This window comes from Podarcis melisellensis (genome assembly GCF_964234715.1).
Source record: "Podarcis melisellensis genome assembly, chromosome: 12".
Classification (NCBI taxonomy): Eukaryota; Metazoa; Chordata; class Lepidosauria; order Squamata; family Lacertidae; genus Podarcis; species Podarcis melisellensis.
Genome location: NC_138544.1, coordinates 24,557,941 through 24,573,458, shown reverse-complemented (window position 1 = coordinate 24,573,458; position 15,518 = coordinate 24,557,941). Strand labels below are relative to the sequence as shown.

Below are 15,518 nucleotides of genomic sequence, written 5' to 3'. Positions count from 1 at the left end.
CGCGACCGTGGTACGCAAGCAAGATTCAACACCGAGGGGCGATTTCTTTTTTTTGCCATTGAATCCCGCGCAAATGGGATGTCACTCCCATAAAGACTCCGTTCCCAGTTAGAACCGAATTGCTGGCATGTTTGTCTCTGTTCAGATCAATAGAACTGAGACAGGCAAACCTACTCCTAAAGGGTGCTTAGGTGAAAGCCGATCGAATTGAAATCGACGGGGTTTGCTGGCGAGCAAACATCGTTAGGATCGAACGGGGAAGCTGCGCATCCTTCCGCGGCAGAAACATATAGGACTCGGGTTCTAAATAATTTGGAGGGGCTCCTAGACTTTCTGAAGCCTAGGTGTGCGTGGAGGACCTCTGTAAATGCGTTCAGAGAGGCCAGCATGAAAGTCTTTTCATCCATAAAGACACACCTCTCCGTGCGTATTTATAAAAATACGCACACAGACATATGTAATGTTGTGGTTGCATGCTGATGGGCGTGGATGTTTGGTTCTGTGAACTTCAGTTCTCTTCCGCCGCCCCCTCTTAGTCTTTGTCCGAGTCTCCCTTCTCCTAACCATTTCTTTATTCCCTTCCAACCACCAAACCAAATGTCGCGAGGTTTAGCCAGCAGAATGCTTCTGGGTTCCAAAAACAATACAAAAAACAAAACCAAGCTAGACCTACGGAGAGCATCAAGGCTCTTCTAAGGCAACACAAAGGAGCCGCTCGGCGCTTCAGACCTTCCGCGGTGCACTCGGATAAAGCCTAGGTGTGAATCTGACATGCCTTCGATAAAACCCAAGGTGCGAGAAATACAAAGGGCTCCCTTTAAACCGCAATGTCACCTTAAAGCAGAAACAAAGCAAAAGGAGGGGAAGAAAGAGGATATTTAAACACATGCACACACAAGGACTCTAAGGCCAGGGTGGCCTCTTACGCATACCAATGGTTTTTTGTCATTTATGGCTAGGCAAGATTTATGACTCCGTGCGCCCAAGCTGTAAACAGAGCTTCACAACAGAAAACACTTGCTCCTCGTAGCAGATCGCGGCGGCTCTCAACTTGAAAGGGGAAAACTGAGCGGCGTAGGAGGGGCCCCCAAAAAATTCACTGGTAGGCAGTTTTTTTGCTACAAACAACCCCTTGAAAGTTGCGCTGGAAGAGAAAACGCCTCTTTTGGTCAATAATCAACCTCGTACTTTTCTTCTGAAAACTGCTGATGCTACACTTTTCATTATTTTTTTTTAGCCACCAAAAAAAGAGAGAGCAAGATGCCGGCTAAGAAACTGGGGGAGGATTTGCGTGGGGAGCAAGGCGGGTGGCAGAGAGAGAAACCCTCTCCGGAACAAATTACAGAAGACGGCCCGGGTATCCACCGCGCGCGCACCCCACTTGCCACAAAGGCAGTCTTGGGATTCCCAGCAGCGATGGCGAGGCGAGGTGGGAGCGCTCTGTCACACTTCGGAAATACTTTAGGATAATTTTGTGGCTAGCAATGTTCTGATGCAGAGATAACATATTTCACCTTAGAGGTAAATCAGATAAAGGATCTGTGGTTGGAAGCGGGGGTGGATTTCTAAGCCCTGAATATTTAAATTAAATAGGCTATTTAATTTAATAAGTGAAATTACCCCCCACCCCGAATTCTGTTCTGGGTTTTGTATCTTTTCTCTATCCAAACTGATCATTTAAAAATAAATACATCTTACTTTTACTTTATATAGCTGCAGTTGCCTAATGTTCCCCCTTCTAAGAAGCCACGATGTTTGGATTTATGCCATTGGGAGTCAAGCGGCATAAATATGTTTCCAGTTAACTGGATTATACTGGGGAATAAATGAATATCTCAGGGTGCCCCTCCCTCCCCTGAAAATCCTTTCTGCAACCTGGGGGTGGGCTGCTCACCGGAAAAATAAACAAACCACCCAACAGATAGTACACTACATTTTGAACCAGGAGCTGAAGTTTGTAAACGAAGATTTCCTCTTCTCTGGGTAGAAAATCCAAGGGAGTTTCGTCGATCATTTCGGCAAATAGAATTGTGAAAGAATTGTGAAAGAATATATATATATATATATATATATATATATATATATATATATATATATATATATATCCTGGGAAGAGAAAATTATTCAGAACTCCGGAATAACTATACTGCAAGAAGGCACCGACAAGAACTACTCAACTGATTTAATTGCAGGGAGAGAGGCTTGTTTGGTACAGAGTCTTGATAAAATGCAAATCTGAGACGCTTAATACGCCGAACCTCAGCTTGGTTACTTGGAAGTAAGTACCATTGGCTTTTTATGGCATTTGCTTCCCGGTAAGGGTGTTTAGGATCTCAATCCCAGAAGTGTATCGCTTCCAACCTTAGACAGAAGAAGCCTCTTTGGTCTCTTATCACTGTTTATCTTATCAAACCCCATATAACCGCTATTGACACTTCGTTTTGTATTTACTCAGCATATATACTGAGGGTTTTAACCGGAATTATTATTATTATTATTATTATTATTATTATTATTATTATTATTATTACTTACTTTCCAACACTTGTGCACGAAAGCCCTTTTTCATATCGGTTTCAGCACTCCTATTATTTATGACTCTTTTATCTGGGTCAAAATGCACCAAAACTAGGTCATAAATCATAAGAAACCGTGACAAAGTAATTGAGCCACAATTAAAACTTACATTTTATTTATTTATTTTCCCAAAGAGGTTTCGGCCTATTTGAAATTTAATTACCCTCCCCCCCTTCCCACAAAGGAAAAAAAAGTTCCCCCACCTCATTCATATATATCTGAAAGAGTGTGTATAGGTGCATATGTGTAAAGAGATGCCTGGACAATTTGGATCAGCTTGCTTTTCATTTATTAATTTAGGATCTGGTCGGTGAACAGATCAGGGAAGGGGGGGAAATATACAATATCCGCAAGACCCATTCTAGAATTAAACAACCATCATGTTTTAGATAAGGGAGTTTTATTCATAATAGAAGAAGAAGAAGCAGCTTTTGCTCCTTAACCCCCAATTCTAAAATCTAACCCTGAATTGAATAATTGCAACTGGGCATTAAGAAGGGAGAGGGAGGAGGCGCAGCAGCGTGTAGGCGAGCGCTCTGCCCCTAGCCCACTGGCAACATAAATCAAAAGTCAGCACTCTGACCTTTAGCAATGCTGGGACTCAGTGGTGGATGTAATTTTATATAACATTTGTCCCCTTGTATAACACAAGCAGTGCTTTCATTCCCCCTCCCCCTTATTTGCGGTGCATCTCCCTCCATAAAACTGAATGAATAGCTGGTTAAGACTTGGTGAGAGGTAAAGGAAATCTAACTGCGAATGTAAAGCTTTTGGAGAGAAAAATAAGTCCAAGCGCCCTCTTTTCCTTTCCAGATCCTTGCTCAATCCAACCACAGCTCCCCGCTCCAATATTACCATTGATTATTATGGGGTATGGATGGATGCTTTTATTCCATTCTCACAGAGAGAGAAGACAGGGAAACAGCTTGAAAATTGAGCAGGGAGAGCAGGAAAAGCGCCTGGTTTCTTTCTCCTGGAATGGTGAAGATCCCACCAGTCGCGCGTTAAGTGGGCCACCAATCAACAAAATACCAGTAAGCGGCATAAATAAAATGGTAGCTGAATTACATACTCATCGATTTGAAGGTCCAGAATGAGAGGGGGGGGGGAGAAAGAAAGAAAGAAAGAAAGAAAGAAAGAAAGAAAGAAAGAAAGAAAGAAAGAAAGAAAGAAAGAAAGGAAAGAAAGAAAGATGGCTCGGATCACGGTCGCGTGACGCTTCCCAAAACACACTTAAATCAGCATCAGAGGTATATAATAAACAGGACAAGCAAAAGCCTTGACTCTGTCCTCTCCGGCTTCTGTTGGGCGATTTAAATAACAACGGCCACTAAAGCATCCAGACCACAACAAAAAGCCACAACAAAGCCCAGCCACAAGAACACGCAGAAATCCAAAACCTTAGTGGGGGTGGGGGGCAAATATTCTCTGATATGTTTGTTGCAAAGCTCTCTCTCTCTCTCTCGCCCCCCTTCCACAAGCCCAGGGAAACAAAGGGGGAAACGAGGCTTGCCTGGTGTCCATATACACCCTTAAGCTTTTTCTCCTGACCTTTGCCTCGCCCAGCCATAAGTCACCCACGGTAAAGGAACAATCGGCGGAAATACCTTAAAATAAAATCCATCCTCTCTTTTTTTTTAAGCGAAGCATCGCGTCCTAACAGTCCGGCGATAACCTTTCCATAAGGACCGAGCGCCGTAGCCCAAGTGGAAGCTCTCTCTCCGAGGGTGAGCGGGTGGGTTGGTAGTTGGGGGGGGGGAGGCGGCGGCGGCGGTGGCGGCGGCGCTGATGGTGGATAATAGAAAGCAGTTCTTGCTCTGAACAGAAACGGAAAAAACGTAATCACGGGCGAAGCCAGTCCGGGTCTCCACTCCAAATGCCACAATAATGCGCTGTATTATGTGCTCACGTGGTCATACGTCAACTTAAATCCTTTTATTTGAAATAGGGAATCACTGAAGGAACAAGGGTGGAAGCGCAAGCCGTGTGTGTGTGTGTGTGTGTGTGTGTGTTTCTCCTCTTTTCTTTTCTGTTTTTTCTCTCAGCCCTCCTTACGCTTTAGCCAAGAAAGGGGGGCACAGATTATCTTTTATTTTTTTATCCCACTCCTCCCACGAATATTTTTCTATATACGTTTCAGACGGAAGATAGGAAGAATCAACAATCCCCCCCCCCTCTCTCTCATGTGATTACCCATAACTTTTTGAGGCTAACCAACTGGCCTCGTTCTGAAGGAGAAACTCTCCGCTGACCCTTAGAGGAAAAAGGGCAGCTGGCTCCATCCGAGATGAACTTCTGCCACTATTTCCATAAGGAAAAGCCCTTCAGTATTAAAGGGGGGGATATCCGCCATCCCACGGGCTCCTCTGTACTTCTATTGAATGGAGCTTGCTGAACACCCACGTTACAGCAGAGCCCTTGTAGGAACCCCCAAGACCCGTAATTACCTGACAAAGGCCCAAGGATCCTCTGGTATAGAGTTGGTGGGCTTCTATACTTGTTAACACCCTAGGAGGACGACGACGACGAGGAGGAGGAAGGCGTCTGCTGGCTTTGTGGTGGATCTACATTTTGCAAACTCTGTTGGGACCTTCTCTTTCAACCTGCGCTTACGCATTTCCTATGCAAGTACTTGAGTGATGTACAAAATTATAGGGTTCTGGAACGATGAAATATTTAGCGCGGAATAATGATCTAACTGTCCGGAGAGGGAGGGTTTTAAAAAAGAAAAGAAAAAGCAAGCAAGAATTGGCGGGGGGGGAGGAGAGATCTCACACAGGTCCCTGGAGTGAGCCACAGAAATGAATTAATCTTTCATTTGTATGCAGATCTAAAAGCCTTCTTTTTCTTTCTGTTCACTTTCCACAAGCTGCATAGTGCTCTAACAAAGTGACCATGTCTTACAAGGCAAACGTCGTTTCTACCTTAAAGGCACTATTGGCCCACTTTGCCGATGGTGGTTCTGAATTTCTTGCCCGGTTTCCTATGTAACATCCCTCTCAGCTGTTCCTCCAACCAACTCTAAAGCAAGTTTCACTGTATTCCATTTCTTTCATCACTTGCATTAGGGCTCGGGGCGGGGAGAGAACCCCATTTACTATGTGTGAGCAGATGAAATGTATCGTCTGCCAGCCTTCTGATCAAATTATGAGCCGTCCTCTTCCTTTGACTGCAACTTAACTTTTAAGAGGTTGGTGGATTTAACCACACTAGTAACCTTCATCTTCTTCCACAACCGTGTTAAGTGGAAATGCGGGGATTTCTGCGCTCACACAAAAAGCTCCCCTTGTCACCCAGAAGCTCTCTAGGCTCAGAGTTTTCATAAGCTCAGAATTCCTCTGAAAGCAACTTTCTTTCTTTCTTCCCTCTGAACTCAGTGGCAGAATGCCCAAAGATATATTACTTCGAAGCTACCTTTATACATTTTCCTTCCCGGAACATAGCCTTTAATGGAACCAAATCGCACCGCTTGATAGGACTAGAACCGGCAGAGCTTAGGACACAAGTAACCTTAAAAAAGAAAGCGAGGACAGTATTCGAGGGAAACTTGTAGAATAGTCATAGGCACGACCATCACTAATAGTTCCACTGACAAATGCTAAACTTTAAACAGGGAGCACCCTTATCCAAGAGATGGATTCCTAGGCATTTAAACTAAAGTGCCTTCAGCGCAGTCAAAAGAGGCCTTCAGAAGTTCTTCAGCAACAATGCAGCCAAAATTAATGGATAATGGAGCAGATGGGGGAGGGAAGCACAGCAAATCTTCCTGAATCTCGAGTAAAACGTTATCGACTGCTTTGAGTCAGAAGCAGAAAGATGACTTTACCAAATAGAAACTACAAAGCCATAAATCATAACTGTGGGGTGCAGATATAACTTACACGCCTTAACGCCATCTATGAGTACACCCTTTCCCTTTCCTTTCCTTATTTTTTAAAAAGGAAAGGGCCCTTTGCTATGTAGGTCTATATTAGTTTTAACGATCAAGTTAATGTGAAATCTGCCGTTGAACTATTAACTCCGGTGCGTATTGCATGGATAGTGAATATGTGGGGTGTTTTTTTTCTCCTAAAGAAAAGTAACTTCTTGGTGATTTATGAGGAGCTAATTCTTCAGGCTGTGCTTTATAGGAGACAAGCTTGCTTCACTGGAGTCCTGGTAACTCTGCTTATTATTTCTCCTTTTTCAAAACAAAAAAACCCACCAAAAAGCTGACCTGGAATTCTTTTACTTTGGTCGAACTTCAGAGATCTTGAATTTTGAGAAATACAAATGCGAATGGACAGGAAGGCAGCAGCCTCGCCACCCATTTCGCCTTCCTCGCGGAGGTTCTCCGTTGCCTTCATCTGTTACTTCGAGGACTGGGAAATCTGAAGGCTTTTGGGAGAGCTAAAAACGCTACATTTCATTTTAGGGAACAGGGCTAGGCTGCCCCGCCTCTTTCTGCACACATAGCAGTGGAATGCATGCGGAAGAAAGAAGGCGCGGAGCAGAGCTGAGGTCGAGATCCAAGACACAATTACTTGGAGGGAGAGAGCGAGAGCGCTGAAATCAATGGACGTCGTTTTTCAAATGATTGGTTAGCATCCAAGTGCAACTAAGCTGTAAAGTCTCCACGAATCTGAAAGCTGCAAGGCTTAAGCATATTTACTCAGAGGTAAGTCCTATTGATTTCAGTGGGACTTTCTGCCAAGTAAATATACTGAGCAGAGAATCCTCCGAAGAAAGTGGGACTTCCCTTCCGCTATCCATGCTTAGATTAAATAAAACGATTTGTGCTTTTTGCTTTAGATGAACTGAGTTTTGGGCTTAGTTTAAAGTTACGTTCCGCAATACGCCTCATTCAAAACGAATGCTGATTATTAACGTTAACCTTAAAATGTTGTGTACACGGAGAAGAAACCGAGTGAACTTCTCTGAATAGTTTATGTCACGTTTATGTCTGAAAATGCAAAGCAAGGTAATCAGAACTAGGAAATGACGTTCTCATAGAGACTCTGTTATTATCAGAGCCTGGTGTGAGTTTTTTATGTCACTAGGTTTTTTGGGGGGGTGTTGGGGTTTTTTGGGTCCCCCTTAAATAATTTTATCTTTTTCGTTTAAGTTACTAGGACAGCTGCGCTGCATCACATCTATTATCTTTTAAAGTTTGTCCAAATTTCATGCATCCTTATCAGAGAAATGGGGACGAGTGCAAAATATATATATTTAAGCATTGAATACTATTCTTAGAAAAGTCTAGGCTATTTCTGGGAGGATACGGTCAGGCTATATTTCAGACACTTGGAAGTGTTTTGTATTTTAAAGTAATTTGCCCTCCCCCCCTTCTTGGAATGTTGATAGTTTTAAATCAACATTTTGTCTTGAAATGGCTCAGGAAGGGGCACTTGCAGCGCCTTTTAGCAGGGAGAATTTCAACAAGCTGCTAAATCAACACAACAAGCCTTTGTAGGCTTGTAATTTATGCCTGCCGTTTAAAAGGTAGTAAACTAAACTAATTGTACTTCAGCCTCATAAAAGCAGGTAATTCTAGCAGGAAATTCAAGCGGCTCTACATATCCCTTGGTCTTCTAACGCTGGCTAATAAAAAAAAATCATATGGTGGCGTTTTAAGCGTTTTCATCGATTTTAAGAACTGAAAGGAGAGAAGAGTGCAAGGCACCTCTATCAGGATTAAGAGCAGTTTTCAATGAATAGATGCCACCAATGAATATATTTCGTTTGCCTTCAGCTGGGTGTAAACGAGGCCACCTAGAGAAAATTTTAAATTTCACTACAACAGCAGGTAAAGCAGATACGATATTACTGATTCCTAGTAGTAGCTATACTACTATAGCTATACATAGGGAATACTCAGGTATTCTAAGTTGCAAAGGTGACTTTTGTTCTCATGTTCTAAACAATCTAAAGCCATCCGGAACAGCAAACAACAAGCAGGCTATCATAAATGCAGGGCTGCTCTGAATCACGAACCTATCCTGAGAGAGCTGGATTTTATAAGCAAAATGCATTTTCATTAAAGACTTCATTGGCTTCTCTAGCTCTTTCCAGCCCGTGTGCAACCCTCCCTGATCTGAATGGCTCTCAAAGAATTGCTCTTACTTAGGCTCTATGTATTTCTTTGTTTGACAAGACGTGCATTCACCGACGACGAAAGATGAATTGGCGCAGTGCAGAAAATTCCAACCGATTTAGCTATTTATCAAACCCGAAGCTCACAGTAACCTTTGTAACAAGCGCTAGCAAACCGAATCCTCTTCTCTGCAATATGAAACTATTTTAAACAATTGGACAACAGATTCCTTTCTATTTCTTTTTCCCCCCTCTTTCCACCCACAGGGCTCTTACCTCCTCGCGTTTCCAACCACCGGGCAGAATTGTTTCCAGATTGTAGGTGTCTTTAAACCGTATTTTCCGGTGCACCGGAGTGCTGCAAATAAAGAACAAGCAATAGCTAAATAAGAGAACTATAGGGGATGAGCATTATTTTCGAGACAAGACGTGGGTCAGCTGCTGAGTTGTTTTAGCAGATCCTCGGTGGGTATATAATCATTAAAAGGACGCTGTTGAGTTGCGTATTTTTTTCTTTTAGAAAAAAACACACGTGAAAATATTGCCTTTTGCAATCGTGTATGAAATTGAAAGATAAGCTCCTTTCTTATGAAGACAACTATTCTCCCTGTGAATATCTTATAATTCCTCTTTTATGAAATGTAAGCTTCATATTCCTCTGGGAAGCCTTTGTTTAGCATCATTTAATCAAGTAAGGACATTAAATACAACTGGCCACGTTCATCTCTGTTTAATGGCATAAGAATGTGAGTCTCTCCTTTAAATGCAAGGCACACGTCGGTCCAAACTAGGCGCACACTTGAATCTGTGGGCCTGATCTGCCGTCCCTGAACTGTCTCCCATTGGCTGCAATTGACTTAAAAATCAGACTAGGGACAATAGCAATAAAAATAGTGTTGAAACGGGGGAAACAAACGTGTGTTGTGGGTTTAAATGGCTGTTCTTTGGTCCGTTGGCAGAAAAGTAGCCTGAAGATAAGGATACTGACTTTCTCAAAGCAATAATAATTTTATTTAAATATATTTATTTATTAATCATTTATAATAATAATGAGATGTTCGCCCCGCTTTCCGCAATCCACTGACAGGCCACCCCCCCTTTAAATGTCCCGCTGGATTCTCCTTCGCCTGGCTAGCAAAAGTGACTGCTAATAATTGCTTAATGTTGTTTCTTGGAATAATGTCATCGAAGGCTTGAAAAAAAGTTTTAAATTTCATCTTGGGAGAACTTGGCATGATAGAATTTGCTTTTGGTAATTGGATCGTTTGGTAATGACTATTATAATTTTAGATTTGGTGCTAAGCAGGCATCTAGCAGGACAAAAGAAAGGAGCAGCTCTAAATCGCTTACTGGGGTTTTTATTGCATTCCCACATTAGTAAGATGCTTCGATTTCTGGAACTGCCCGTGGATTTTGCCAAACAGCTGCTTCTATACCAAGGAGTATTTAAGGGTATAATAATATTTCTTGCTCACTCTCTATCCTACCAGTTCTCTATTCTGGGAAACTCCTTTGGTGTTTAACGTTCAAACTACTTCCTAAACAGCCCATCGCGTGGCAAACTGTAATACAATCGAAAGCAGTAGCATACAGGACCACTTAATGTGCTTACTATTAAATCAGCATCGTGCTACTCAATAGCTTTTGGTGGTATATTTGGGGACGATTAAACTACATGTTATGATATTTTAGAGACCTCTTGGGGTGGGGGGGAGGGCTGTTCCTTTAGGCAGCTTTAAAGTTAGAAAGTAGCAATGGAGCACTTAACAAAACGCCATGAGTTAAAGGGGGGGGGGAACCTTATCACAAAACTCTGCTATTAATTGCGGTGCTTTAAACTGGGTACTAAATCGCGCTGCTTAATGATGAGTCATAGAGAAATGTGTCCATGACTTCTGTTGTCGTCGTCCCCCCCCCCCCCTCGCCTCGCCTGCCTCTATTCCCTTCCTCACAATGCTTGCTGCTGCTGCCGCCGCCGCCTCTCCGGTTTCCCTTCTTGGCCCTGCTCTGCGAGCCGGTGATTTATGAACGCCTGGCAAATTGGGGGGGAAACACACACAAAAAAGCCAGGACTCCCGCACTGTGGCAACTTTCCACAGTGTGTGAATTAGTACTCGAACGTTATCAAATCGCCTCGCCTCGCTTTAAGTTTAATCACCAAAAAGGCATAATGCGACCACAAGGCAGCTTCGCAACAAAGATGGAACATTTCGTAAATCTCCCCGTCGCTTAAGTCAAGGCTCCCCAATCAAAAAGGAAGGCAAGTGCAAACAATGAAAGGCAATCCAGGCACACGACCGGCCTGCGCATACTTACCGACCTCATCCCCCTTATTGCTCGCTTAAGGAGTTTAAGGAGCCTTGCAAAAGATAAACCAGGTAGGCATGCTTTTTGGGGTTTTTTTGTTTTTATATATTAAAAAAAAAAGAAAGTCAAAGAGGAAGTTCCCTTTCACTTCGGAAAGAATCACTCCTACTAGTGAGAACTGACCGTCACAGATCCATTCGTGAAGATCTGCATTAATTATTTAATGTCACGTGACATCCCATCCTTTCTCTCTCTCTCTCACCCCCATCCCTCCCCTCCCCAACCCGGCCAGATTAAAATTTCAATACCCGAGAAGAACAGACACAACACCTTTATCTACCCTCGCAGTGCTTCTCTATTGCTTATTTAGGCCTCATCATCTCGCCGGTTTTTGACAGCTTTTCAGTTTCTGGGGAGATCATTTGGGCATTAATAACGCGGGGCTTGTCAGGCCCAGGCAGAATGAAGCGGCCGAGCCCCCGAATCAGTCATTTGAATTCGACTTTTTATTGTCAGTGGCAGCAGGTTGGGGCAGCAGACATGATTTGGAACCCACGCCTTTCATCACAAGAGGGACCGCCTGATAAAAAGTCCTGGCGATAGGGATGTCAGGCAGGCGAGTCGCTAAGAGAACGGCCACGGCGTGGGCCATAACCCTATTTAGTCAATATTCCCTTTGAACTGGTCGAGTGGGGTGACAACTTGATTCTTCTGAGGTCAGCAGGAGTGTTGCCACCCAGTCCTGGGAGACAAAGGTGTTTCACACCTTGGCCAGTTCCAGAAAGGAAGCGAGGCAGGCGGAAACTCGACTGGATGAGATGCAGTGAGGACTGGCGGGCACTTAAGGCGCGATGGGTTTAATCTAGAACGAGCTAGTTGCACTTAGGGCCTACTGGTTTCAGGCATTAGCAGAGCAATCCTGGCCACGTCTACTCAGAAGCAAGCCCCATTGCATGCAAGGAGGATGGCTTCCAGGTAAGTGGGGTTAGACTTGCAGGCTTAATGTCTTACTTGTCGCATCGATTTCAATGGCATCCAAGTGCAGGTACCTTAGGTTGGATTCAACCCAGATTTCAACGCGCCTAACTTACAGTTGCCTGAGCATCATATAATTAAAGCACATCCCCGCTTCCCCCAAGAATCCTTGGAACCATAATTTGTCAAAGGTGCTGAGAACTGTAGTTTTCTGGAGGGGTAAACGACAACTTTCAGGATTATTGAAGGGGGGTAATATGTGCTTTAAAACAGGGGGGGGGGGACTACTGCTTATTATTCATGAAACAGGGAAAAGCACCAATGAGCTCAAATGGGGTCAAAGTATGAAGTTAAGAGAACTTGGCGGCCTAATTCTCTTGGGCCGCAGCATGGCCAAAGGAGTGAGTAAATTAAACTGCTCTGGAGGGAGCTGGCAATTAGCAGAACTGCAAAGCTAACATTTCCCTCAAAGCAGGGCAAGAACAATATCTTCACACCTACTCCTCCTTCTCAACCTAGCCTAGCCTGCGCGTCAGAGATTGTCTCTGCGGGGAGAGTAGCACTTCTGTCTTAGGTGTCCATCCGTCTCTCTTGTAATGGAAGTGTAGGGAAAAGACACTACTTTCTCTTTCTGAAACTTTCTCTTTCTGACTGTCTTTTTTTTTAATGTCTCTTCTCCGCATACTATAAATCACATCCAAAACCTCGAAGTTCTTGTTTATTGGTCTTCCCGGTCGGTTCACGCTGAGGTTGCCCGGTGAAATGGTGTCACCAAGATATTGATCTGTATATTTCTGTAGTGAACAAGCTAAGCAAACCGAGGGGCACTTCTCTTAAAAGGAAAGTGGGGAGGGGAGCAGAGTTTCAAGCTAGTTCTGTAGCCTCTGTTGGGCATGAAAGACTTGGACCAGGAGTGTTGGAGCTTGTAGAATCGTCTGGAGGCCTGCGGCGATCATTTCACACGCTCAAAGTTAGCAAATATGAGCCTGAAGTTTGAAGATGGGTTGTGTGTATTGGGGGCGGGCGGGGGGGGGAGAGAGAGAGAGACGAAACGGTCCTTCGCAATCCTCTAACCCTACACAGCACCACGTACACACACACCCTTCTGCTTACAAAACTGGGGAAAATCTAGACAGCATGAGATGGAAACCAGCCAAATTCCACCAGTCTGGGCCTTCCTCCCTTCTCGTTCCCTTATATACGCAAACCCATCTCGTCCTGTAGCTGCTGCAACCCAAAATGGCCAGTCCCTTCTCCAGGAATCCACGTGGCAATCCCTCTTCAGCATTGGATAGTGGCCATGGGTGAATCCCAAAGGCAGCAATAAAATAAAAACGGAAACAAACAAACCTGCGCCGTGCATGCCACATCTCTGAGTGGGAGGAAAAGGCAAGCAGCACAATTCTAGCCCTCCTCCCTTGCTTGTTTGTGGTTGGGACCCCTTAGAGCTTAGACCTTTACGCCCGACTGTTTCAAGGACTGGCATTTGCATATACTCTGTCTGAAACATGAAGGCGCTTCCACCTTTAGGATCCAGAGCAGCTTTCTTTTGTAATATGCAATAAGTGTGTGTGTGTGTGTGTGTGTGTGTGTGTGTGTGTGTGTGTGTGTGGAACAGGGCAAGAGGAGCAGATTTAGGTCCAGCAGCTAGAAAGAATCCTGCCTTTAAAGGTCAAGGGTTTGATGGGTCAGTCTGCTTCTCTTAAAAAAACAATTAATGGGATAGAAAATTTGTCCTTTCGGTGAACTCTCCCCATTGCCCTCGCACAAACCAGGACAATGGTCGGGTGTAGTTTTCGAACTTATTGTTACATCGATTATGGCAGCCAAGCTAAAAAAAATAAAATAAATCGACACCTACACATCACAGTGAAGCGCACTGCGTTTTCAAGGGGAAAGGCATAAACAAAAAAAACAACCCCAAAAATCAAATAAAAACATTACCTTGAATGATGGTGATCTGCCATGTGCATTTTCCAGTCTTCGTTCGGTTCTCCACCCAGAAAGTATACATTTTCATGGCACAGCCAAGCGACTGTGTCTTTCTACATGAACCCATTTTCCCCAGGAAAATCCTTCGTGTCTTCTCAGACCTTTTTCCAAGAGAATGCCTTTCAGAATCGCTGTTGAATTACAAAGAAGTATTTATTGTAGGAGGTGATTAATGATTCCTAGTAAAATTGCTATTTTCAGCGTGATTTCATTTCTAGCTCTCCCCCCCCCCCCAATGGAGAAAGAGGGGGAGGGAAAAGGGGTTGCTCCAAGCGTAAGACTACGGAAGTCAGGGAAGATCCGCAATCATACTTCAATACTAATCATTGATTTAACAGTTTGGGACACTCCTCTTGATTTTCGAGCGTCAGTGAATTTAGCAGAAGAGAATTCTCCAGGGCAGACCAAACAAAGACTTTAGACAAAAAGAGGTCCATGTTAACAGGGAGGAGAGGGGGGCGATATTGTTTTCCAGCCTATTCTCTTTTATTTCTTAACAACAAACAAACAAACATGCGGGACAGGGCACTTCAAGGATATAGTAAATAAGAAAGGAAGTCCTTTGGGGTGGTTCAGTTCGACGCACACTTCCAGATCATTCACAGCAATGTTTACTTCTCTTTTGCACGGCAAGTGAGACCGTAACTTTTCAAATGGCGGTGTCACCCTTCCCAGCCCAATGGACGAAGGATACATTTAAACTATCTGCTTATGCTTCCACGGCAGTTCCGTCTGAGCTGTCTATATGCTTTTGGACTCAATGAGCCATTTAAGTCTCCAATATAAACCAGCATCGGATTCTGGATATCAGAAAAGGCCCAGAACTGTATTCCACTCTCCAGGAGGAGATTGAAGAATTGCTACTTATAAGAGTGCAACTCTAGACACACTTACCTGGAAATAAGCCTCACTGTGCAACAGTGGGACTTGCCTCGGAGTAAACATCAATGGGGGTGTAGAGTTAAATTAGCAAACTTTCACCTGTACTTATTGCATGGGTTGGTTAAGCTGTTTAGAAGACACCCCCCCCATGAACCTCCATGTCAAGGGCATCATCTGGCTTTACTATAATGTTTTGGGTGTGTGGCTTTAATGCTTCCGGTTTGTTCCCCTGCCAAAGAGCGGTGGGCCTTTGCAACTTGACCCTCTTCCCCCCTGTGGAAAGTTGCTGCGGCTGGAATAAACCAAGAGGTCACTACTGATGCTGCAATATGTTTAAGCATTGATAATGCAGTGTTACTCTTACTGCTATTATTCCCTTCATTCTACTGGATTAGCCCCGTTTCTCTTCACGCAAGGCGGGAAAGAGCTATATTTCCCCAATGGTGTAGGCAGAGGACACATGTCATGAATGAGAATTTGGGGGGATGGACGCCTTTCTTGTTCTACACACAGTGGACTGTATCCTGTAGAAGGAGTGGCTAAGCCGAAGCGCCTCCTTAGGGAAATGGGCAGGCTGCGCAGGACGATCCACAACTCACTTAAAACTGGGTACTTGGATGGCAGCCTATTCAGCCCATCTTCAACGACACCCCCCGGCAACCTGTTTCAATGGGAATTACTCCTAACTCTCTGGTTTCCATAGGAGCTTTGGT

General features: G+C 44.0%; 1 protein-coding gene across 7 annotated transcripts in view; it reads right to left on the bottom strand.

Moving 5' to 3' along the window:
• The window catches only part of HOXA3 (homeobox A3), a 52,226-nt gene that overhangs the window by 9,684 nt on the left and 27,024 nt on the right, over positions 1–15,518 (bottom strand). For 3 of the 7 annotated variants that reach the window (XM_081883395.1, XM_081883394.1, XM_081883396.1), the window contains exons 2-3: positions 13,876–14,054; positions 8,926–9,007 (exon numbers count right to left, since the gene is read on the bottom strand). The exons of 1 other annotated variant lie outside the window; for it this stretch is intronic. The gene's annotated coding sequence lies outside the window, so the exon portion shown is untranslated. Of the gene's footprint in view, positions 1–4,184; positions 4,546–5,014; positions 5,290–6,793; positions 6,933–8,925; positions 9,008–13,875; positions 14,055–15,518 lie in introns of those variants that run through there. 3 more of the 7 variants (XM_081883399.1, XM_081883401.1, XM_081883397.1) reach the window with 3 other exon arrangements.